General features: G+C 38.4%; 3 non-coding genes across 3 annotated transcripts; all 3 read left to right on the forward strand.

The window, feature by feature from the left end:
- Positions 1 to 1,687: 1,687 nt before the first annotated feature.
- LOC112774303 (small nucleolar RNA R71) lies at positions 1,688 to 1,795 on the forward strand. Its single transcript, XR_003188798.1, has one exon. It is a non-coding gene; the product is annotated as a small nucleolar RNA R71 (small nucleolar RNA).
- A 16,206-nt stretch (positions 1,796 to 18,001) lies between these two features.
- Positions 18,002 to 18,109, forward strand: LOC112774791 (small nucleolar RNA R71). The gene has a single exon (XR_003189251.1). It is a non-coding gene; the product is annotated as a small nucleolar RNA R71 (small nucleolar RNA).
- Positions 18,110 to 23,276: 5,167 nt separating this feature from the next.
- On the forward strand, positions 23,277 to 23,384 carry LOC112774200 (small nucleolar RNA R71). The gene has a single exon (XR_003188699.1). It is a non-coding gene; the product is annotated as a small nucleolar RNA R71 (small nucleolar RNA).
- Positions 23,385 to 25,031: the final 1,647 nt, after the last annotated feature.

Raw genomic sequence — 25,031 nt, forward strand, 5'->3', positions numbered from 1 at the left:
CTCACAGATGTGCAGAGCTTTGTTGAGACTCTCCAACACCAAACTTAGAGTTTGGATATGGGAGTTCAACACCAAACTTAGAGTTTGGTTGTGGCCTCCCAACACCAAACTTAGAGTTTGACTGTGGGGGCTCTGGTTGACTCTGCTTGGAGAGAAGCTTTTTCTGCTTCCTCTCCATGGTTGCAGAGGGAGATCCTTGAGTTTTAAACACAAGGGAGTTCTCATTCCATTGAAGGACTATTTCACCTCTGTCAACATCAATCACAGCTCTTGCTGTGGCCAGGAAAGGTCTTCCTAGGATGATGGATTCATCATCTTCCTTTCCAATATCCAGGACTATGAAATCAGCAGGGATGTAAAGGCCTTCAACCTTTACTAACACGTCCTCTACCTGTCCATAAGCCTGTTTTCTTGAGCTGTCTGCCATCTCTAATGAGATTTTAGCAGCTTGCACCCCATAGATTCCCAGTTTCTCTATTACAGAGAGGTGCATGAGGTTTATTCCTGAACCAAGGTCACACAGAGCCTTAAAGATCATGGTGCCTATGGTACAGGGTATTATGAACTTTCCAGGATCCTGTCTCTTCTGAGGCAATGTCAGTTGATCCAGATCACTTAGTTCATTGATGAACAAGGGAGGTTCAACTTCCCAAGCATCAATGCCAAACAATTTGGCATTCAGCTTCATGATTGCACCAAGAAACTTGGCAGTTTGCTCTTCAGTGACATCCTCATTCTCTTCAGAAGAGGAATACTCATCAGAGCTCATGAAGGGTATAAGGAGGTTCAATGGAATCTCTATGGTCTCTAGATGAGCCTCAGAGTCCTTTGGTTCCCCAGAGGGAAGCTCCTTATTGATCACTGGACGTCCCTGGAGGTCTTCCTCCTTAGGATTCACGTCCTCTCCTCTCCTCTCAGGTTCGGCCATGGCGCTTATGTCAATGGCCTTGCACTCTCCTTTTGGGTTCTCTTCTGTATTGCTTGGGAGAGTACTAGGAGGGATTTCAGTGATCCTTTTACTCAGCTGGCCCACTTGTGCTTCCAGATTTCTAATGGAAGACCTTGTCTCATTCATGAAACTTACAGTGGCCTTAGATAGATCAGAGACTAGATTTGCTAAATTAGAAGCATTTTGTTCAGAGTTCTCTGTCTGTTGCTGAGTTGATGATGGAAAAGGCTTGCTATTGCTAAACCTGTTTCTTCCACCATTATTAAAGCCTTGTTGAGGCTTTTGATCCTTCCATGAGAAATTTGGATGATTTCTCCATGTTGAGTTATAGGTGTTTCCATAAGGTTCACCTAAGTAATTTACCTCTGCTATTGCAGGGTTCTCAGGATCATAAGCTTCTTCTTCAGAAGAAGCCTCTTGAGTACTGTTGGATGCAGCTTGCATTACATGCAGACTCTAAGAAATCATATTGACTTGCTGAGTCAATATTTTGTTCTGAGCCAATATGGCATTCAGAGTATCAACTTCAAGAACTCCCTTCTTCATAGGCGTCCCATTACTCACAGGATTCCTTTCAGAAGTGTACATGAACTGGTTATTAGCAACCATGTCAATGAGTTCTTGAGCTTCTGCAGGCGTTTTCTTTAGGTGAATGGATCCACCTGCAGAAGTGTCCAGTGACATCTTTGATAGCTCAGATAAACCATCATAGAATATATCCAGGATGGTCCATTCTGAAAGCATGTCAGAAGGACACTTTTTGGTCAACTGTTTGTATCTTTCCCAAGCTTCATAGAGGGAATCACCTTCTTTCTGTCTGAAGGTTTGAACATCAGCTCTAAGCTTGCTCAGCTTTTGAGGAGGAAAGTACTTGGCTAAGAAAGCCGTGACCAGCTTATCCCAAGAGTTCAGGCTGTCTTTGGGTTGAGAATCCAACCATAATCTAGCTCTGCCTCTTACAGCAAAAGGGAAAAGCATGAGCCTGTAGACTTCAGGATCTACTCCATTAGTCTTAACAGTATCACATATCTGCAAGAATTCAGTTAAGAACTGAAAAGGATCTTCAGATGGAAGTCCATGAAACTTGCAGTTCTGCTGCATCAGAGAAACTAATTGAGGTTTCAGCTCAAAGTTGTTTGCTCCAATGGCAGGAATGGAGATGCTTCTTCCATGTAAATTGGAATTAGGTGCAGTAAAGTCACCAAGCATCTTCCTTACATTATCATTATTTTCGACTGCCATCTCCTCTGCCTGTTCAAAAATTTCTGAAAGGTTATCTCTGGATTGTTGTATTTTAGCTTCTCTTAATTTTCTCTTCAGAGTCCTTTCAGGTTCTGGATCTGCTTCCACAAGAATGTTCTTATCCTTGCTCCTGCTCATATGACAAAGAAGAAGGCACAGAAAAATAATAATAATAATAGAGATCCTTTATACCACAGTATAGGGATTCCTGCGTGAGTGGAAGAAGAGAGGGAGACAAAGAATGTAATATAATGGAAGAAACACAACTGTGAGGATGGAAGAGAGGTGAGATGAGATGTTAGGATATGAATGAATAAATAGAATGAGATGGGGGAGGGATAATTTTCGAAAATTATTTTGAAAAAGAGTTAGTGATTTTTGAAAAATGGTTTTTGAAAAATATGTTAGTAATTTTCGAAAATTAAGATTTAAAAATTAAAATAATTAATAAATTAAAAAGAAATTTTGAAAAAGAGGGGAGATATTTTCGAAAAATGAGAGAGAGAGAGTTAGTTAGGTGGTTTTGAAAAAGATAAGAAACAAACAAAAAGTTAGTTAGTTAGTTGAAACAAATTTTTAAGAAGATAAGAAGTTAGGAAGTTAGAAAAGATATTTTGAAAAGATTTTTTTTTGAAAAAGATAAGATAAGAAGATATTTTTGAAAAGATATGATAAAATTAAATTTGAAAAAAGATTTGATTTTTAAAATCACAATTAATGACTTGATTCATAAGAAATCACAAGATATGATTCTAGAACTTAAAGTTTGAATCTTTCTTAACAAGCAAGTAACAAACTTCAAATTTTTGAATCAAAACATTAATTGTTTATGTTATTTTCGAAAATTTGATATAAAAATAAGAAAAAGATTTTTGAAAAATATTTTTGGAATTTTCGAAAATAACTAAGGATTTTGAAAAAGATTTGATTTTTGAAAAAGATTTTGAAAAAGATAAGATTTTCAAATTGAAAATTTGATTTGACTCATAAGAAACAATTTGATTTTAAAAATTTTTGAAAAAGTCAATCCAAATTTTCGAATTTGAGGAGAGAAAAAGGGAAAGATATTTTTTTGATTTTTGAATTTTTATGATGCAAGAGAAAAACACTAAAAGGATGCAATGCATGAAATTTTTAGATCAAAACAATGAATGCATGCAAGAATGCTATGAATGTCAAGATGAACACCAAGAACACTATGAAGAACATGATGAACATCAAGAACATATTTTTGAAAAATTTTTAATGCAAAGAAAACATGTAAGACACCAAACTTAGAATTCTTTAATGCTTACGCACTAAGAATTCAAGAATGCATATGATAAACATGAAAAGACACAAAACAACAAATCATCAAGATCAAACAAGAAGACTTACCAAGAACAACTTGAAGATCATGAAGAACACCATGAATGCATGATATTTTCAAAAAAAATGCAAGATGCATATGCAAGTGACACCAAACTTATGATATGACTCAAGACTCAAACAAGAAACACAAAAATATTTTTGATTTTTATGATTTTCAAAATTTTTTTTTTTTTGGATTTTTATTTTATGTTTTTCGAAAAATAATTTTGAAAAAGAAAATAAGGATTCCAAAATTTTTAATATGACTTCCAGGAATCTTATGCTCTAAAGCTCCAATCAAAGGGTCAGGCATGGCTTAATAGCCAGCCAAGCTTTAGTATGTAACTCAGACTTGACACGCCTGACATTCCTTACATTCAACAGCCAATTGGCTAAGAAAGATAAAGAAGCTCTTCTCTTGAGTATAAGAATTGAGACATGGCTTTACAGCCAGCCAGGCTTCAACATGCTCAATGAAACACTAGAATTCATTCTTAAAAATTCTGAAAGGAAAATATATTTTTGAAAACATTTTTATTTTAAATTTTTTTTTTCGAAAACAAAGGAAGAATTTTTAAAAGATTTTTGAAAAATTTTTTGAAAACAAGACAAAAAGAAAATTACCTAATCTGAGCAACAAGATGAACCGTCAGTTGTCCAAACTCGAACAATCCCCGGCAACGGCGCCAAAAACTTGATGCACGAAATTGTGATCTCCAGGCTCGAACAAATCCTGGTAATGGCTCCAAAGCTTGGTGCTCTGATCTTAATTCATGATTGTCACAACTTCGATACAACTAACCAGCAAGTGCACTGGGTCGTCCAAGTAATACCTTACGTGAGTAAGGGTCGAATCCCACGGAGATTGTTGGTATGAAGCAAGCTATGGTCACCTTGCAAATCTCAGTTAGGCAGATATAAATTGGTAATGGTGTTTTCGAATAATAAATAATAGAATAGGGATAGAGATACTTATGTAAATCATTGGTAGGAATTTCAGATAAGCGAATGGAGATGCTTTCGTTCCTCTGAACCTCTGCTTTCCTGCTATCTTCATCCAATCAGTCTTACTCCTTTCCATGGCTGGCTTTATGCAAGGGCATCACCGTTGTCAGTGGCTACATCCCCTTCTCTCAGTGAATAATATGCTCACGCACCCTGTCACGGCATGGCTATTCATCTGTCGGTTCTCGATCATGCTGGAATAGGATTCACCCTCCTTTTGCGTCTGTCACTAACGCCCAGCACTCGCGAGTTTGAAGCTCGTCTCAGTCATTCAATCATTGAATCCTACTCAGAATACCACAGACAAGGTTTAGACCTTCCGGATTCTCTTGAATGCCGCCATCATTCTAGCTTACGCCACGAAGATTCCGGTTAGGAGATCTAAGAGATACTCATTCTAGCTTAATTCATGTAGAACAGAAGTGTTTGTTAGGAACGCGTTCATAAGGGAGAAGGATGATGAGCGTCACATATAATCATCACCTTCATCACGTTCTTGGGTGCGAATAGATATCTTAGAAGCGAAATAAGAAGAATTGAATAGAAAACAGTAGTACTTTGCATTAATCTTTGAGGAACAGCAGAGCTCCACACCTTAATCTATGGAGTGTAGAAACTCTACCGTTAAAAATACATAAGTGAAGGTCCAGGCATGGCCGAGATGGCCAGCCCCCTAAAACGTGATCAAAGGATCATAAGGTAATCCAAAGATGCCTAATACAATAGTACGAGGTCCTATTTATAATAAACTAGCTACTAGGGTTTACATGAGTAAGTATTTGATGTATAAATCCACTTCCGGGGCCCACTTGGTGTGTGTTTGGGCTGAGCTTAAGTGTTGCACGTGCAGAGGCCATTTGTGGAGTTGAACGCCAGTTTTTGTGCCAGTTTGGGCGTTCAACTCTGGTTTTGGATCCTTTTCTGGCGCTGGACGCCAGATTTGGGTAGAAAGTTGGCGTTGAACGCCAGTTTACGTCGTCAATTCTTGGCCAAAGTATGGACTATTATATATTGCTGGAAATCCCTGGATGTCTACTTTCCAACGCAATTGGAAGCGCGCCATTTCGAGTTCTGTAGCCCCAGAAAATCCACTTTGAGTGCAGGGAGGTCAGAATCCAACAGCATCAGCAGTCCTTTTTCAACCTCTGAATCTGATTTCTGCTCAAGTCCCTCAATTTCAGCCAGAAAATACCTGAAATCATAGAAAAACACACAAACTCATAGTAAAGTCCAGAAATGTGAATTTAACACAAAATCTATTAAAAACATCCCTAAAAGTAACTAGATCCTATTAAAAACATACTAAAAACAATGTCAAAAAGCGTATAAATTATCCGCTCATCAAAGTGCAAGCGAATATCTTAGAATAGGAATAAGCTTGAATTGAATAAGAAAACAATAGTACTTTGCATTAATTCATGAGGAACAGTAGAGCTCCACACCTTAATCTATGGTGTGTAGAAATGCTACCGTTGAAAATACATAAGTAATGAAGTTCCAGGCATGGCCGTGAGGCCAGCCTCCATTGTCTAAGGACTAAACGTTCAAAAGATCTAAAAATGATCCAAAGATAGATTTAAATACAATAGTAAAAAGTCCTATTTATACTAAACTAGTTACTAGGGTTTATAGAGATAAGTAAATGATGCAGAAATCCACTTCCGGGCCCACTTGGTGTGTGCTTGGGCTGAGCATTGAGCTTTCATGTGTAGAGACTCTTTTTGGTGTTAAACGCCAGGTTGTAGCCTGTTTCTGGCGTTTAACTCTGATTTGCAACCTGTTTCTGGCATTTAACTCCAGAATTGGGCAGGAAGTTTCCGTTTGAACGCCAGTTTACGTCGTCTAAGCTCGAGCAAAGTATGGACTATTATATATTTATGGAAAGCCCTAGATGTCTGCTTTCCAACGCAATTGAGAGCGCTCCAATTGGATTTCTGTAGCACCATAAAATCCATTTCGAGTGCAGGGAGGTCAGAATCCAACAGCATCTGCAGTCCTTCTTTAGCCTCTGAATTAGATTTTTGCTCAAGTCCCTCAATTTCAGCCAGAAATTACCTGAAATCACAGAAAAACACACAAACTCATAGTAAAGTATAGAAATGTGATTTTTATTTAAATACGAATAAAAATATACTGAAAACTAACTAAATCATACTAAAAACTATGTAAAAACAATACCAAAAGCATATAAATTATCCGCTCATCACAACACCAAACTTAAATTGTTGCTTGTCCCCAAGCAACTGAAAATCAAATAGGATAAAAAGAAGAGAATATACTATAAATTCCAAAATATCAATGAAACTTAGCTCCAATTAGATGAGCGGGACTAGTAGCTTTTTGCCTCTGAACAGTTTTGGCATCTCACTTTATCCTTTGAGGTTTAGAATGATTGACATCTATAGGAACTCAGAATTCAGATAGTGTTATTGATTTTCCTAGTTTAGTATGTTGATTCTTGAACACAGCTACTTTATGAGTCTTGGCTGTAGCCCTAAGCACTTTGTTTTCCAGTATTACCACCGGATACATAAATGCCACAGACACATGACTGGGTGAACCTTTTTCAGATTGTAACTCAGCTTTGCTAGAGTCCCCAATTAGAGGTGTCCAGAGTTCTTAAGCACACTCCTTTTTTTTTGCTTTAGATCACGACTTTAACCGCTCAGTCTCAAGCTTTTGGCTTGACACCTTCACGCCACAAGCACATGGTTAGGGACAGCTTGGTTTAGCCGCTTAGGCCAGGATTTTATTCATTTGGGCCCTCTTATCCATTAATGCTCAAAGCCTTGGATCCTTTTTACCCTTGCCTTTTGGTTTAAAGGGTTATTGGCTTTTTCTGCTTACTTTTTCTTTTCTTTCTCTCTTTTTTTTCTTTTATTTTCGCCATTTTTTTTCGCAAGCCTTGTTACTCACTGCTTTTTCTTGCTTCAAGGATCAATTTTATGATTTTTCAGATTATCAATAACATTTCTCCTTTTTCATTATTCTTTCAAGAGCCAACAATTTTAACATTCATAAACAACAAATTTAAAAGACATATGCACTGTTCAAGCATTAGTTCAGAAAGCAGAAAGTGTTGCCACCACATCAAAATAATTAAACTAAGCTCAAGGATGAATTCGAAATCATGTACTTCTTGTTCTTTTGTTTTTAGAACATTTTTCATTTAAGAGAGGTGATGGATTCATAAGACATTCATAGCTTTAAGACATAGACAGTTAGATACTAGTGATCATGTAGTAAAGACACAAACATAAATAAAACATAAGGCTCAAAAACCAAAAAATAGAAAAATAAGAACAAAGAGATTAAGGAACGGGTCCACCTTAGTGAGGGTGGCGTCTTCTTTCTCTTGAAGAACCAATGGTGTTCTTGAGCTCCTCTATGTCTCTTCCTTGCCTTTGTTGCTCCTCCCTCATAGCTCTTTGATCTTATCTAATCTCATGGAGAATGTTGGAGTGCTCTTGGTACTCCATCCTTAGTTGTCCCATGTTGGAACTTAGTTCTCCTAGGGAGGTGTTGATTTGCTCCCAATAGTTTTGTGGAGGAAAGTGCATCCCTTGAGGCATCTCAGGGATTTCATGATGAGGAATTTCATCATGCTCTTGTTGAGGTCCATGATCTCTTGTTTGCTCCATCCTTTACTTAGTGATGGGCTGATGAACGAGTTTTTCTCAATGGTTTAGAATTTCTCTTCTAGAAATAAGAACTTCGTTGTAAGCATAGTTCTAAACTAACAAACAATTCTCACATAAAAAATTTGAGTTGTCACATGTAACAAACCCCAAATGAAAATTAACCGGAGTATTTAAACTCCGGGTCATCTCACAAGGAATTACAATGAAATGCTCAATTATTGGCAAGAAAATAAATGGCAAGAAAAATTAAATGGCAAGAAAAGTAAATGAACAATGAACTAACAAAATAAATGGAAAAGAACTCTTGGCTAGACATAGGTAATTGAGATCACCATCCTTGTCTACATACCAAACATTGATAATTATGAGAGGCCAAGCTCATTAAGTCTACTTCCAAAAGTCTTAAGTACGTAATATCTACTCCTAGACTTGAAGTACGTCAAATGGCTTTGATCACATCAACCCATAAGTCCCAACCTACCTACTAATTAGATTAGTAGTGGGTTGGCATCAATGAGTATCAAATTGATCACCAAGGGTTCTCAAATCACCAATCTAATGAGACCCAATGACTCAAGGTCACTCAGTTCCCTTAGCCTAGGCCAAGAGCAAAGAGAACTACTCAAAAACTAGTGTAAACATTTCATCAAACATTTAGAGTGCAAAAAAGTAAACATCACAAAATACTAGAATTAATGAAACCCATAACTATCATAAGCAAGAAATCCATAATAACAAGCAAGATAAACATCAAGAGACATGGAAATATAAAATTGCATCAAAAGAAATTGAGATCCAACAATGTTCATAAACATAAAAGAGTGCAAAATGAGAAATTAACAAGTAAAACTAGAAGATCAAGACCATAGAACACTCAAATATAAAGAGAATTGAAATCAAAGCAAGAATTGAAAGATGGATTTGAGAGAGATTAATCTAACTCTACCCTAATTTCTATCCTAAATCTAGAGAGAGGAGAGAGCATCTCTCTCTAGAATTCTACTCCTAAAACATGATGAAAAACTAAACTCTGACTATTTTGTTTCATTCTTCCTCCAATCCTTGGTTCAATAGCATCAGAAATGGGTTGGATTGGGCCCAAAATGCTTCAGAAATCGCTGGGGGTGATTTCACTAAAGTGGACCCACGTGCTCCATCGGCACGCGCGCGCACATGGCACGTGCGCGCCCCTATGCGTCAGGCAACATATGGCAAATTTTATATCATTTCGAAGCCTGGGATGTTAGCTTTCCAATGCAACTGGAACCGCTTCATTTGGACCTCTTTAGCTCAAGTTATGGTCGATTGAGTGCCAGCAGATCGGGCTTGACATCTTTACGGTTCCTTCATTTCTTCATGAGTTCTCCCAGTTTGCATGCTTTTCTCCTCACTTCTTCCATCCAATACTTACCTTATGAACCTGAAATCACTCAATAAACATATCAAGGCATCGAATGGAATTAAAGTAAGTTAAATTTAGCTATTTTAAGGCCTAAAAAGCATGTTTTCACATTTAAGCACAAATCAAGGGAGAATTGCAAAATCATGCTATTTCATTGAATAAATGTGAGAAAATATGATAAAATCCCCCAAAATAAGCACAAGATAAACCACAAAATCAGAGTTTATCATGGGCTTGTCCTCTTCAATGAGGATGTCTCCCTCTATGTCAATCCCAGCCGAATTGCAGAGTTGGCAAATAAGGTGAGGAAAGGCTAACCTTGCCAAAGTGAAGGACTTGTCAGCCACCTTGTAGAGTTCTTGAGGTATAATCTCATGAACTTCCACTTCCTCCCCAATCATGATACTATGGATCATGATGGCCTGATCCACAGTTACTTCGGATCTGTTGCTAGTAGGAATGATAGAGCGTTGGATGAACTCCAACCATCCTCTAGCTACAGGCTTTAGGTCCGGTCTTCTCAATTGAACCGACTTGCCTCTTGAGTCAACTTTCCATTGAGCTCCTTCTACACATATGTCCATGAGGACTTGGTCCAACCTTTGATCAAAGTTGACCCTTCTAATGTAGGGGCGTGCATTTTCTTGCATCATTGGCAAGTTGAATGCCAACCTTACATATTCTGGACTGAAATCTAAGTATTTTCCCCGAACCATTGTAAGCCAATCCTTTAGGTTTGGGTTCATACTTTGATCATGGTTCCTAGTGATCCATGCGTTTGCATAGAACTCTTGAACCATTAGGATTCCGACTTGTTGAATAGGATGGAGAGTACTTCCCATCCTCTTCTTCTAACCTCTTGTCGAATCTCTGGATATTCGCCCTTTTTGAGCTTAAAAGGGACCTCAGGGATCACCTTTTTCTTGGCCACAACTTCATAGAAGTCATCTTGATGGACCTTTGAGATGAATCTCTCCATCTCCCATGATTCAGAAGTGGAAGCAATTGCCTTCCCTTTCCTCTTTCTAGAGGTTTCTCTGGCCTTAGGTGCCATTAATGGTTATGGAGAAACAAAAAGCAACACTTTTACCACACCAAACTTAAAATGTTTACTCGTCCTCGAGCAAAAGAAGAAGGAAAATAGTAGAAGAAGAAGAAAATAGAGTAGATGGAGGGGAAGTGTGTATTCGGCCAAGGGGGAGAAGAAGTGTTTGTAATGTGTGAAAATGAGATAGTGTTGAGGGGTTTATATAGGGGTGGGGGAAGGGTTAGATTTCGTGTATTAGGGTTGGGTTTGGGAGGGAAAGGATTTTTGAATTTGGAGGTAGGTGGGGTTTTTGGGGAAGAGTAGATGGATGTGAGTGGTGAGGAGTATTTGGGAAAGAGATATGGAGGTGATTCGTGAAGGGTATTTGGGGAAGAGTGTTATGAAAGGGTGTGAAGAGGAGAGAAGAAGAGGTGGGGTACGTGGGGATCCTGTGGGGTCCACAGATCCTGAGAGGTCAAGAACTTAACATCCCTGCTCCATTTAGGCGTGCAAAATGCCCTTGTGCACTTCTGGCATTAAACGCTAGGTTGCTGCTTGTTTATGGCGTTTAACGCCAGCTTTTCTCCCATTCTTGGCGTTCGACGCCAAGTAGATGCTCTATTCTGGCGTTAAACGCCAGTTTGGTGCTTGTTTCTGGCGTTTAATGCCAGCTTGATGCTTCTTTCTGGTGTTAAACACCAGTCTGCTGTTTCTTACTGGCGTTTAAATGCCAGTAAGCTCTTCCTCCAGGGTGAGCTGTTTTTAATGCTGTTTTTTCATTCTGTTTTTGATTTTTCAGTTGTTTTTGTGACTTCACAAGATCATCAACCTAAAGAAAACATAAAATAGCAATGGAAAATAAATAGATATAATTAAATAACATTAGGTTGCCTCCCAACAAGCGCTTCTTTAATGTCAATAGCTTGACAGTGAGCTCTCATGGAGCCTCACAGATAATCAGAGCAGGGTTGGGGCCTCTCAACACCAAACCTAGAGTTTGGTTGTGGCCTCCCAATACCAAACTTAGAGTTTGAATGTGGGGGTTTTGTTTGACTCTGTATTGAGAGAAGCTTTTCATGCTTCCTCTCCATTGTTACAGAAGGAGAACCTTGAGTCTTGAATACAAGGTAGTCCTCATTCAACTGAAGGACCAAATCTCCTCTGTCAACATCAATCACAGCTTTTGCTGTTGCTAGAAAGGGTCTGCCAAGGATGATGGATTCATCCTCATCCTTCCCAGTGTCTAGGATTATGAAATCAGTAGGGATGTAAAGACCTTCAACCTTTACTAGCACGTCCTCTACTAGTCCATAAGCCTATTTCATTGATTTGTCTGCCATCTCTAGTGAGATTCTTGCAGCTTGTACCTCAAAAATTTCCAATTTCTCCATTACAGAGAGTGGCATGAGGTTTATCCCTGACCCCAGGTCACACAGAGCCTTCTCAAAGGTCATGGTGCCTATGGTACAAAGTATGAAGAATTTTCTGGGATCCGGTTTCTTCTGAGGTAATGTCTGCCTCATTAATGCATTCAGTTCATTGGTGAATGGTGCACGAAATTGTGATCTCAGGCAACGGCGCCAGAAAATCTGTACGCACGTCTTAATAAATCATTTTTCATTCACAACTTTGATACAACTAACCAGCAAGTGCACTGGGTCGTCCAAGTAATAAACCTTACGTGAGTAAGGGTCGATCCCACGGAGATTGTTGGTATGAAGTAAGCTACGGTCACCTTGTAAATCTCAGTTAGGCGGATAATGATTGTTTATGGAGTTTTCGAAAATAATACTAATTAAACAGAAAATAAAGATAGAAATACTTTTGTATATTACTGGTGAGAATTTCAGATAAGCGTATAGAGATGCTTTTGTTCCTCTGAACCTCTGCTTTTCTGCTGTCTTCATCCAATCAATCCTACTCCTTTCCATGGCTGGCTTTATGTAAGGACATCACCGTTGTCAATGGCTACTTTTAATCCTCTCTGGAAAATGGTCCGATGCGCTGTAATTGCATGGCTAATCGTCTGGAGGCATCACCCTTGTCAATGGCTGCATCCTATCCTCTTGTGAAAATGGTCTAAATGCTCTGTCACAGCACGGCTAATCATCTGAGGTTCTCGATCATACTGGAATAGGATTCACCCTCCTTTTGCGTCTGTCACTACGCCCAGCACTCGCGAGTTTGAAGTTCATCATAGTCATTCAATCCCAGAGTCCTACTCAGAATACCACAGACAAGGTTTAGACTTTCCGGACTCTCATGAATGCCGCCATCAATCTAGCTTATACCACGAAGATTCTGATTAAGAGATCCAAGAGATACTCATTCAATCTAAAGTAGAACGGAAGTGGTTGTCAGGCACGCGTTCATAGGGAATGATGATGATTGTCACGTTCATCACATTCAGGTTGAAGTGCGAATGAATATCTTAGAAGCGGAATAAGTTGAATTGAATAGAAAAACAGTAGTACTTTGCATTAATCTTTGAGGAACAGTAGAGCTCCACACCTTAATCTATGGAGTGTAGAAACTCTACTGTTGAAAATACATAAGTGAAAGGTCCAGGCATGGCTGAATGGCCAGCCCCTCTGATCTAAGAACCAGACGTCCCAAGATGTCAAATACAATAGTAAAAAGTTCTATTTATAATAAACTAGCTACTAGGGTTTACAGAAGTAAGTAATTGATGCATAAATCCACTTTCGGGGCCCACTTGGTGTGTGCTTGGGCTGAGCTTGAATGTTACACGTGCAGAGGCTCTTTCTGGAGTTGAACGCCAGGTTGTAACGTATTTCTGGCGTTCAACTCTGGTTTGTGACGTGTTTCTGGCGTTTAACTCCAGATAGCAGCGTAGAACTGGCGTTCAACGCCCTTTTACGTCATCAAAACTTGGCCAAAGTATAGACTATTATATATTGCTGGAAAGCCCTAGATGTCTACTTTCCAACGCAATTAGAAGCGCGCCATTTTGATTTCTGTAGCTCCAGAAAATCCACTTTGAGTGCAGGGAGGTCAGAATCCAACAACATCAGCAGTCCTTCTTCAACCTCTGAATCTGATTTTTGCTCAAGTCCCTCAATTTCAGTCAGAAAATACCTGAAATCACAAAAAAACACACAAACTCATAGTAAAATCCAGAAATGTGAATTTAACATAAAAACTAATGAAAACATCCCTAAAAGTAACTAGATTCTACTAAAAACATACTAAAAACAGTGCCAAAAAGCGTATAAATTATCCGCTCATCACAACACCAAACTTAAATTGTTGCTTGTCCCCAAGCAACTGAAAATCAAATAGGATAAAAAGAAGAGAATATACTATAAATTCCAAACTATGAATGAAACATAGCTCCAATTAAATGAGTGGGACTTGTAGCTTTTTGCCTCTTGAATAGTTTTGGCATCTCACTTTATCCATTGAAGTTCAGAATGATTGGCATCTCTAGGAACTCAGAGTTCAGATAGTGTTATTGATTCTCCTAGTTCAGTATGATGATTCTTGAACACAGCTATTTTGTGAGTCTTGGCTGTGGCCCTAAGCACTTTGTTTTCCAGTATTACCACCAGATACATAAATGCCACAGACACATAACTGGGTGAACCTTTTCAGATTGTGACTCAGCTTTGCTAAAGTCCCCAATTAGAGGTGTCCAGGGTTCTTAAGCACACTCTTTTTTTTGCTTTGGACCTTGACTTTAACCGCTCAGTCTCAAGTTTTCACTTGACACCTACACGCCACAAGCACATGGTTAGGGATAGCTTGGTTTAGCCGCTTAGGCCAAGATTTTATTCCTTTAGGCCCTCCTATCCACTGATGCTCAAAGCCTTGGGATCCTTTCTATTTACCCTTGCCTTTTGGTTTTAAGGGTTATTGGCTTTTTGCTCTTGCCTCTTGGTTTTAAGAGCTTTTGGCTTTTTCTGCTTGCTTTTTCTTTTTTTTTTTCGCCTATATTTTTTTCTGCAAGCTTTGTTCTTTGCTACTTTTTCTTGCTTCAAGAATCATTTTTATGATTTTTCAGATTATCAAATAACATGTCTCCTTATCATCATTCTTTCAAGAGCCACCATATTTAACATTCTAAAACAACAACTTCAAAAGACATATGCACTGTTCAAGCATTCATTCAGAAAACAAAAAGTATTGTCACCACATCAATATAATTAAACTAAGTTCAAGGATAAATTCGAAACTCATGTACTTCTTGTTCTTTTGAATTAAAACATTTTTTCATTTAAGAGAGGTGATGGATTCATAGGACATTCATAACTTTAAGACATAGTTACTAAATACTAATGATCATGTAATGAAGACACAAACATGGATAAGCACTTAACATAGAGAAAACGAAAAATAGAGAATAAGAACAAGGAATGAGTCCACCTTAGTGATGGTGGCATTTCCTTCTTGAGGAACCAATGATGTCCTTGAGCTCTTCTATGTCTCTTCCTTGTCTTTGTTGCTCCTCCCTCATTGCTTTTTGATCTTCTCTTATTTCATGAAGGATGATGGAGTGCTCTTGATGTTCCACCCTTAGTTGTCCCATGTTGGAACTTAATTCTCCTAGGGAGGTGTTGATTTGCTCCCAAAAATTCTGTGGAGGAAAGTGCATCCCTTGAGGTATCTCAGGGGCTTCTTGATGATGAGCTTCTTCATGTGACTGTTGAGATCCATGAATGTGCTCTCTTGTTTGCTCCATCATTTTCTTAGTGATGGGCTTGTGAGATGAATCTTTCAATCTCCCATGGCTCAGAGGTGGAAGCAATTGTCTTCCCTTTCCTCTTCTTGAGGTTTCTCTGGCCTTAGGTGCCATTAATGGTAATGGAAAAACAAAAAGCTTATGCTTTTACCACACCAAACTTAGAATATTGCTCGCCCTCGAGCAAGAGAAGAAAGAATATAAGAAGAAGAAGAAGATATGGAGGAGATGGAGGGATGTGTGTATTCGGTCATATGGGTGGGAAAGAGATTTTGAATTTTTAAGGTAGGTGGGGTGTATGGATGTGAGTGGTAAAGTAGTGATAGGGAAGAGAGATTGAGGTGATTGGTGAAGAGTTTTGGGGAAGAGTGTTTATGAGATAGTGTGAAAGAGGGGTGAGAAGAAGTGAGTGGAGGTAGGTGGGGATCCTCTAGGGTCCACAGATCTTGAGGTGATCTTGTGGGGTCCACAGATCCTGAGGTGTTCAAGGATTTACAACCTTGCACCAAATTAGGCATGCAAAATGCCCTTGCACACAACTCTGGGCGTTCAGCGCCAGATTGGTGCTTGTTCTGGGCGTTGAACGCCCATTTATTACCCATTTCTGGCGTTGAACGCCAGAACCATGCTTGTTCTGGGCGTTCAGCGCCAGCTCTTCTCCAGGGTGCAATTCTGGCGTTCAAACGCCTAGATGCTGCCCATTTTGGGCGTTCAGCGCCAGAACCATGCTCTGTTCTAGCGTTGAACGCCAGCCAGATGCTTCTTACTGGCGTTTAAAGGCCAGTAAGGTCTTCCTCCAGGGTGTGATTTTTCTTCTGCTGTTTTTGATTCCGTTTTCAATTTTTATATTTATTTTGTGACTCCACATGATCATGAACCTAATAAAACATGAAAGAACAAGAAAAATAAAATTAGATAAATGAAAATTGGGTTGCCTCCCAACAAGCGCTTCTTTAATGTCAATAGCTTGACAGTGGGCTCTCATGGAGCCTCACAGATGTTCAGAGCATTGTTGAGACTTCCCAACACCAAACTTAGAGTTTGGATATGGGAGTTCAACACCAAACTTAGAGTTTGGTTGTGGCCTCCCAACACCAAACTTAAAGTTTGACTGTGGGGGCTCTGGTTGACTCTGCAGTGAGAGAAGCTTTTTATGCTTCCTCTCTATGTTTACAGAAGGATGACCTCGAGTTGTAAACACAAGGGAGTCCTTATTCAATTGAAGGACTAATTCACCTCTGTCAACATCAATCACAGCTCTTGCTGTGGCTAGGAAGGGTCTTCCAAGGATGATGAATTCATCCTCATCCTTCCCAGTATCTAGGACTATGAAATCAGCAGGGATGTAAAGGCCTTCGACCTTTACTAATACGTCCTCTACTTGTCCATAAGCCTGTTTTCTTGAATTGTCTGCCATCTCTAATGAGATTTTAGCAGCTTGCACCCCATAGATTCCCAGTGTCTCTATTACAGAGAGGGGCATGAGGTTTATCCCTGACCCAAGGTCACACAGAGCCTTTTCAAAGATCATGTTGCCTATGGTACAAGGTATTACGAACTTTCCAGGATCCTGTTTCTTCTGAGGCAACGTCAGTTGATCCAGATCACTTAGTTCATTGGTGAACAAGGGAGGTTCATCCTCCCAAGTCTCAATACCAAATAATTTGGCATTCAACTTCATGATTGCACCAAGGTACTTGGCAACTTGCTCTTGAGTAACATCCTCATTCTCTTCAGAAGAGGAATACTCATCAGAGCTCATGAATGGCATAAGGAGGTTCAATAGAATCTCTATGGTCTCTAGATGAGTCTCAGATTCCTTTGGTTCCTCAGAGGGAAACTCCTTATTGATCACTGGACGTCCTAGGAGGTCTTCCTCACTGGGATTCACGTCCTCAACCTCCCTTACAGGTTCGGCCATGGTGGTTATGTCAATGGCCTTGCACTCTCCTTTTGGATTTTCTTCTGTATTGCTTGGGAGAGTACTAGGAGGGATTTCAGTGATCCTTTTACTCATCTGGCCCACTTGTGCTTCCAAATTTCTAATGGAAGACCTTGTTTCATTCATGAAACTCACAGTGGCCTTAGATAGATCAGAGACTAAATTTGCTAAGCTAGATGGATTCTGCTCAGAATTCTCAGTCTGTTGCTGAGTGGATGATGGACAAGGCTTGCTATTGCTAAACCTGTATCTTTCACCATTATTAAAGCCTTGTTGAGGCTTTTGTTGATCCTTCCATGATAGATTTGGATGATTTCTCCATGATGGATTATAGGTGTTTCCATAAGGTTCACCTAAGTAATTTACCTTTGCTATTGCAGGGTTCTCAGGATCATAAGCTTCTTCTTCAGAAGATGCCTCTTGAGTACTGTTGGATGCAGCTTGCATTCCATTCAGACTCTGAGAAATCATATTGACTTGCTGAGTCAATATTTTATTCTGAGCCAATATGGTATTCAGAGTATCATTTTCAAGAACTCCCTTCTTCATAGGCGTCCCATTATTCACAGGATTCCTCTCAGAAGTGTACATGAACTGGTTAATAGCAACCATGTCAATGAGTTCTTGAGCTTCTGCAGGCGATTTCTTTAAGTGAATGGATCCACCTGCAGAGGTATCCAATGATATTTTAGCTAATTCAGACAGACCATCATAGAATATGTCCAGGATGGTCCATTCTGAAAGCATGTCAGAAGGACACTTTTTGGTCAGTCCTTTGTATCTCTCCCAAGCTTCATAGAGGGATTCACCTTCTTTCTGTCTGAAGGTCTGAACATCCACTCTAAGCTTACTCAACTTTTGAGGAGGAAAGAACTTGGCTAGGAAAGCCTTGACCAGCTTATCCCAAGAGTTCAGGCTATCTTTGGGTTGAGAGTCCAACCATATTCTAGCTCTGTCTCTCACAGCAAAAGGGAAAAGCATGAGCCTGTAGACTTCAAGATCTACTCTTTTAGTCTTAACAGTATCACATATCTGCAAGAATTCAGTTAAGAACTGAAAATGATCTTCAGATGGAAGTCCATGAAACTTGCAGTTCTGCTGCATCAGAGAAACTAATTGAGGTTTAAGCTCAAAATTGTTTGCTCCAATGGCAGGAATGGAGATGCTTCTTCCATGTAAATTGGAATTAGGTGCAGTAAAGTCACCAAGCATCCTCCTTGCATTATTATTATTTTCGGCTGCCATTTCCTCTTCTTGTTCGAAAATTTCTAAAAGGTGCTTGCTGGATTGTTGTAATTTAGCTTCTCTTAGTTTCCTCTTCAGAGTCCTTTTAAGTTCTGGATCTACTTCAACAAGAATATTCTTGTCCTTGCTCCTGCTCATATGAAAAAGAGGGACAGAAAAATAATAATAATAGGGGTCGTTTTTACCACAGTATAGAGGTCCCTATGTGAGTAGAAGAAAAGAAAAAGAAAAAATTCAAACACAGATGGAAGAGAGGGTTCGAATTTGGGTGAGATGAAGTGTTAGTAGATGAATAAATAAATAGAAGGAGATAAGAGAGGGAGAGTGAATTTTCGAAAATAATTTTTGAAAAAGAGTTAGTGGTTTTCGAAAATAGTTTTTGAAAAAGGTTAGTAATTTTTGAAATTTTAAAATCAAAAATTATAATAATTAGTTAATTAAAAAGAAATTTTGCAAAAGAGGGAAGATATTTTCGAAAATTAGAGAGAGAGGGAGTTAGTTAGGTAGTTTTGAAAAAGATAAGAAACAAACAAAAAGTTAGTTAGTTAGTTGAAATAAATTTGAAAATCAATTTTGAAGAGATAAGAGGATAAGAAGTTTAGAAAGGATATTTTAAAATCAAATTTTGAAAAAGATAAGATAAAGAGATATTTTTGAAAAGATATGATTGAAATTAGTTTTAAAAAAGATTTGATTTTTAAAATCACAATTAATGACTTGATTCACAAGAAATCACAAGATATGATTCTAGAACTCAAAGTTTGAATCTTTCTTAACAAGCAAGTAACAAACTTGAAATTTTTGAATCAAAACATTAATTGTTGATGTTATTTTCGAAAATTAGGAGATAAAGATAAGAAAAAGATTTTTGAAAAATATTTTTAAAATTTTTGAAAATAAATAAAAAAAATGGAAAAGATTTGATTTTTGAAAAAGATTTTGAAAAAGATAAGATTTTTAAATTGAAAATTTGATTTGACTCATAAAAAAAAACAACTAGATTTTAAAAATTTTTGAAAAAGTCAAATCTAATTTTCGAAATTTTGAGAGAGAAAAAGGGAAGATATTTTTTTGATTTTTGAATTTTTATGATGAGAGAGAAAAAAAACATGCAAAATGATGCAATGCATGAAAGTTATGGATCAAAGCAAGGAATGTATGCAAGAATGCTATGAATGTCAAGATGAACACCAAGAACACTTTGAAGATCATGATGAACATCAAGAACATATTTTTGAAAATTTTATATGCAAAGAAAACATGCAAGACACCAAACTTAGAAATCTTTCATGTTTAGACTCTATGGATGCAAGAATGCATATGAAAAATAAGAAAAGACACAAAACAGGAAAACATCAAGATCAAACAAGAAGACTTACCAAGAACAACCTAAAGATCATGAAGAACACTATGAATGCATGAATTTTTAAAAAATTTTATGCAAACTTTAAAACATGCAATTGACACCAAACTTAAAATTGACTCAAGACTCAAATAAGAAACACAAAATATTTTTGATTTTTATGATTTTATGATCTTTTTTGTATTTTCTTTTAATTTTTTCGAAAATCATTTTGAAAAAGAAAAATAAGGATTCCAAAATTTTTAATATGAATTCCAGGAATCTTATGCTCTTTAAACTAAAGCTCCAATCAAAGGGTCAGGCATGGCTTAATAGCCAGCGAAGCTTTAGTATGTAACTCAGACATGACACGCCTGACATTCCCTATCCAAAAGAATTAGACATGGCTTTACAGCCAGCCAGGCTTCAACATGCTTCATGAAACACTAGAATTCATTCTTAAAAATTCTGAAGAAAAATATATTTTTGAAAACATTTTTATTTTAAAATTTTTTTCGAAAACAAAGGAGAAATTTTTGAAAGATTTTTTTTGAAAAATTTTTGAAAATAAAACAAAAAGAAAATTACCTAATCTGAGCAACAAGATGAACCGTCAGTTGTCCAAACTCGAATAATCCCCGGCAACGGCGCCAAAAACTTGGTGCACGAAATTGTGATCTCAGGCAACGGCGTCAGAAACTCTATACGCACATCTTAATAAATCATTTTTCATTCACAACTTCGATACAACTAACCAGCAAGTGCACTGGGTCGTCCAAGTAATAAACCTTACGTGAGTAAGGGTCGATCCGACGGAGATTGTTGGTATGAAGCAAGCTATGGTCACCTTTTAAATCTCAGTCAGGCGCATAATGATTGATTATGGAGTTTTCGAAAATAATACTAATTAAACAGAAAATAAAGATAGAAATACTTATGTATATTACTGGAGAGAATTTCAGATAAGCGTATAGAGATGCTTTCGTTCCTCTGAACCTCTACTTTCCTGCTGTCTTCATCCAATCAATCCTACTCCTTTCCATGGCTGGCTTTATGTAAGGACATCACCGTTGTCAATGTCTACTTTTAATCCTCTCTGGAAAATGGTCCGATGCGCTGTCACTGCATGGCTAATCGTCTGGAGGCATCACCCTTGTCAACGGCTGCATCCTATCCTCTTGTGAAAATGGTCCAAATGCTCTGTCACAGCACGGCTAATCATCTGAGGTTCTCGATCATACTGGAATAGGATTCACCCTCCTTTTGCGTCTGTCACTACGCCCAGCACTCGCGAGTTTGAAGTTCGTCACAGTCATTCAATCCCAGAGTCCTACTCAGAATACCACAGACAAGGTTTAGACTTTCCGGACTCTCATGAATGCCGCCATCAATCTAGCTTATACCACGAAGATTCTGATTAAGAGATCCAAGAGATACTCATTCAATCTAAAGTAGTACGGAAGTGGTTGTGACGCACGCGTTCATAGGGAATGATGATGATTGTCACATTCATCACATTCAGGTTGAAGTGCGAATGAATATCTTAGAAGCGGAATAAGTTAAATTGAATAGAAAAACAGTAGTACTTTGCATTAATCTTTGAGGAACAGCAGAGCTCCACAACTTAATCTATGGAGTGTAGAAACTCTACCGTTGAAAATACATAAGTGAAAGGTCCAGGCATGGCCGAATGGCCAGCCCCTCTGATCTAAGAACCAGACGTCCCATGATGTCAAATACAATAGTAAAAAGTTTTATTTATAATAAACTAACTACTAGGGTTTACAGAAGTAAGTAATTAATGCATAAATCCACTTCCGGGGCCCACTTGGTGTGTGCTTGGGCTGAGCTTGAATGTTACACATGCAGAGGCTCTTTCTGGAGTTGAACGCCAGGTTGTAACATATTTCTGGCGTTCAACTCTGGTTTGTGACGTGTTTCTGGCGTTTAAATCCAGACAGCAGCGTAGAACTGGCGTTCAACGCCTTTTTACGTCATCTAAACTTGGCCAAAGTATGGACTATTATATATTGCTGGAAAGCCCTGGATGTCTACTTTCCAACGCAATTGGAAGCGCGCCATTTTGAGTTTTGTAGCTCCAGAAAATCCACTTTGAGTGCAGGGAGGTCAGAATCCAACAACATCAGCAGTCCTTCTTCAACCTCTGAATCTGATTTTTGCTCAAGTCCCCCAATTTCAGTCAGAAAATACCTGAAATCACAGAAAAACACACAAACTCATAGTAAAGTCCAGAAATGTGAATTTAACATAAAAACTAATGAAAACATGCCTAAAAGTAACTAGATTCTACTAAAAACATACTAAAAATAGTGCCAAAAGGCGTATAAATTATCCGCTCATCAGTGAACAAGGGGGGTTCATCCTCCCAAGTCTCATTACCAAATAACTTGGCATTCAGCTTCATGATTGCTCCTAGATATTTAGCAACTTGCTCTTTAGTGATGTCTTCATCCTCTTCAGAGGAAGAATATTCATCAGAGCTCATGAGTGGCAGAAGGATGTTCAGTGGAATCTCTATGGTCTCTGTATGAGCCTCAGATTCCTTTGGTTCCTCAAAGGGAAATTTCTTTCTGTCCAGAGGACGTCCCATGAGGATTTTCTCACTGGGACTCACGTCCTCCTCACTCTCTCCAGGTTCGGCCATGTTGGTCATGGTCATGGCCTTGCACTCTCTCTTGGGGTTTTCTTCTGTATTGCTTGGGAGAGTACTGGGAGGAGTTTCAGTAAACTTCTTACTCAGCTGACCCACCTGTGCCTCCAAATTTCTAATAGAGGATCTTGTTTCATTCATGAAACTTATTGTGGTCTTGGATAGATTAGAGACTATGGTTGCCAAGCCAGAATGACTCTGTTCAGAATTCTCTGTCTGTTGCTGAGAAGATGATGGAAAAGGCTTGCTATTGCTAAACTATTCCTTCCACCATTATTATTATGAAAGCCTTGATTAGGCTTCTGTTGATCCTTCCATGAGAAATTTGGGTGATTTCTCCATGAAGGGTTATAGGTGTTTCCATAGGGTTCTCCCATGTAATTCACCTCTGCCATTGCAGGATTCTCAGGATCATAAGCTTCTTCTTCAGAAGATGCTTCTTTAGTACTGTTGGATGCAGCTTGCAATCCATTCAGACTTTGAGAAATCATATTGACTTGCTGAGTCAATATTTTGTTCTGAGCCAATATGGTATTTAGAGTATCAATTTCAAGGACTCCCTTCTTCTGAGGCGTCCCATTGTTCACAGGATTCCTCTCAGAGGTGTACATGAACTGGTTATTTGAAACCATTTCAATGAGTTCCTGAGCTTCTGCAGGGGTTTTCACGTGAAGAGATCCTCCTGCAGAATGGTCCAATGACATTTTTGACAACTCAGACAGACCATCATAGAATATACTTATGATGCTCCATTCTAGAAGCATGTCAGTAGGACACCATTTGATCAGTTGCTTGTATCTTTCCCAAGCTTCATAAAGGGATTCTCCTTCCTTCTGTCTGAAGGTTTGGATTTCCACTCTAAGCTTGCTCATCTTTTGAGGTGGAAAGAATTTGGCCAGAAAAGTACTAACCAGCTTATCCCAAGAGTTCAGGCTATCCTTAGGTTGTGAATCCAACCATGTTCTAGCTCTGTCTCTTACAGCAAAAGGGAAAAGCAGAAGCCTGTAGACCTCGAGATCAACTCCACTGGTTTTGACAGTGTCACAGATTTGCAAGAATTCATCTAAAAACTGATGAGGATCTTCCATTGGAAGTCCATAAGACTTGCAATTCTGCTACATTAGAGAAACTAATTGAGGCTTAAGCTCAAAGTTGTTTGCTCCAATCGCAGGAAGTGAGATGCTTCTTTGATGAGCGGATAATTTATATGCTTTTTGGCATTATTTTTAGTATATTTTTAGTATATTTTAATTAGTTTTTATTATATTTTTATTAGTTTTTAAATAAAAATCATATTTCTGGACTTTACTATGAGTTTGTGTATTTTTCTGTGATTTCAGGTATTTTCTGGCTGAAATTGAGGGACCTGAGCAAAAATTTGATTCAGAGGCTGAAAAAGGACTGCAGATGCTGTTGGATTCTGACCTCCCTGCACTCGAAGTGGATTTTCTGGAGCTACAGAAGCCCAATTAGCACGATCTCAATTGCGTTGGAAAATAGACATCCTGGGCTTTCCAGAAATATATAATAGTCTATACTTTGCCCAAGATTTGAGGGCCCAAACCGGCGTTCAAAATCAGCATAGAAATTCTGGCATCAAAACGCCAGAACTGGCATAAAAGCTAGAGTTAAACACCCAAACTGGTACAAAAGCTGGCGTTTAACTCCAAGAAAAGTCTCTACACGTGAAAGCTTCAATGCTCAGCCCAAGCACACACCAAGTGGGCTAGGAAGAAGATTTCTGCATTAATTACCTATTTCTGTAACCCTAGGCTACTAGTTTTCAATAAATAGGACGTTTTGCTATTGTATATACCATCTTTGAATCATGTTTTGATGATTGAACCCTCTTTGGGGGGGGGGGGTGATGAGATATTTTCGCGGAGAAACGAATTTCTCCAAAACACCCAAAACTAACCGGCAAGTGTACCGGGTCGCATCAAGTAATAAAAACTCACGGGAGTGAGGTCGATCCCACAGGGATTGAAGGATTGAGCAATTTTAGCTTAGTGGTTAATTTAGTCAAGCGAATCAAGATTTGGTTGAGTGTTTTGTGATTTGCAGAAATTAAATTGCATGGAATTAAAGAGAACAGGAAATAAATTGCTGAATCTTAAAGAACAAGAAATTAAATGGCAGAAACTTAGAATGCAAGAAATGTAAATTGCGAAATCTTAAAGTGCAAGAAATGTAAATGACTTGAATTGTAAAGGGGATTGGGACTTGGATTTGCAGAAATTAAACAAGGAAAAGTAAATTTGCATCAAGCAGAGAAGTAGAAGAGGGTTTGGGTTAAATCGGATCTTGAAGCAGAAAAGTAAATGAACATGAAAACAGTAAACAGAGAATTAGAAATTGAAAGTTCAGATCTCAAGACCCAGAGACTAGAAAACTAAGTCTAGATCTCAATACCTTCCTAGATCCAACAAGAACAATTGCAAGGGAATTGTAAATTGTAAGGAAAGTAGATGAAGAGCAATTAACAGAAATTAAATTCAATCAAGCAGTAAATA

This window comes from Arachis hypogaea, chromosome 18 (assembly GCF_003086295.3).
Source record: "Arachis hypogaea cultivar Tifrunner chromosome 18, arahy.Tifrunner.gnm2.J5K5, whole genome shotgun sequence".
Classification (NCBI taxonomy): domain Eukaryota; kingdom Viridiplantae; phylum Streptophyta; class Magnoliopsida; order Fabales; family Fabaceae; genus Arachis; species Arachis hypogaea.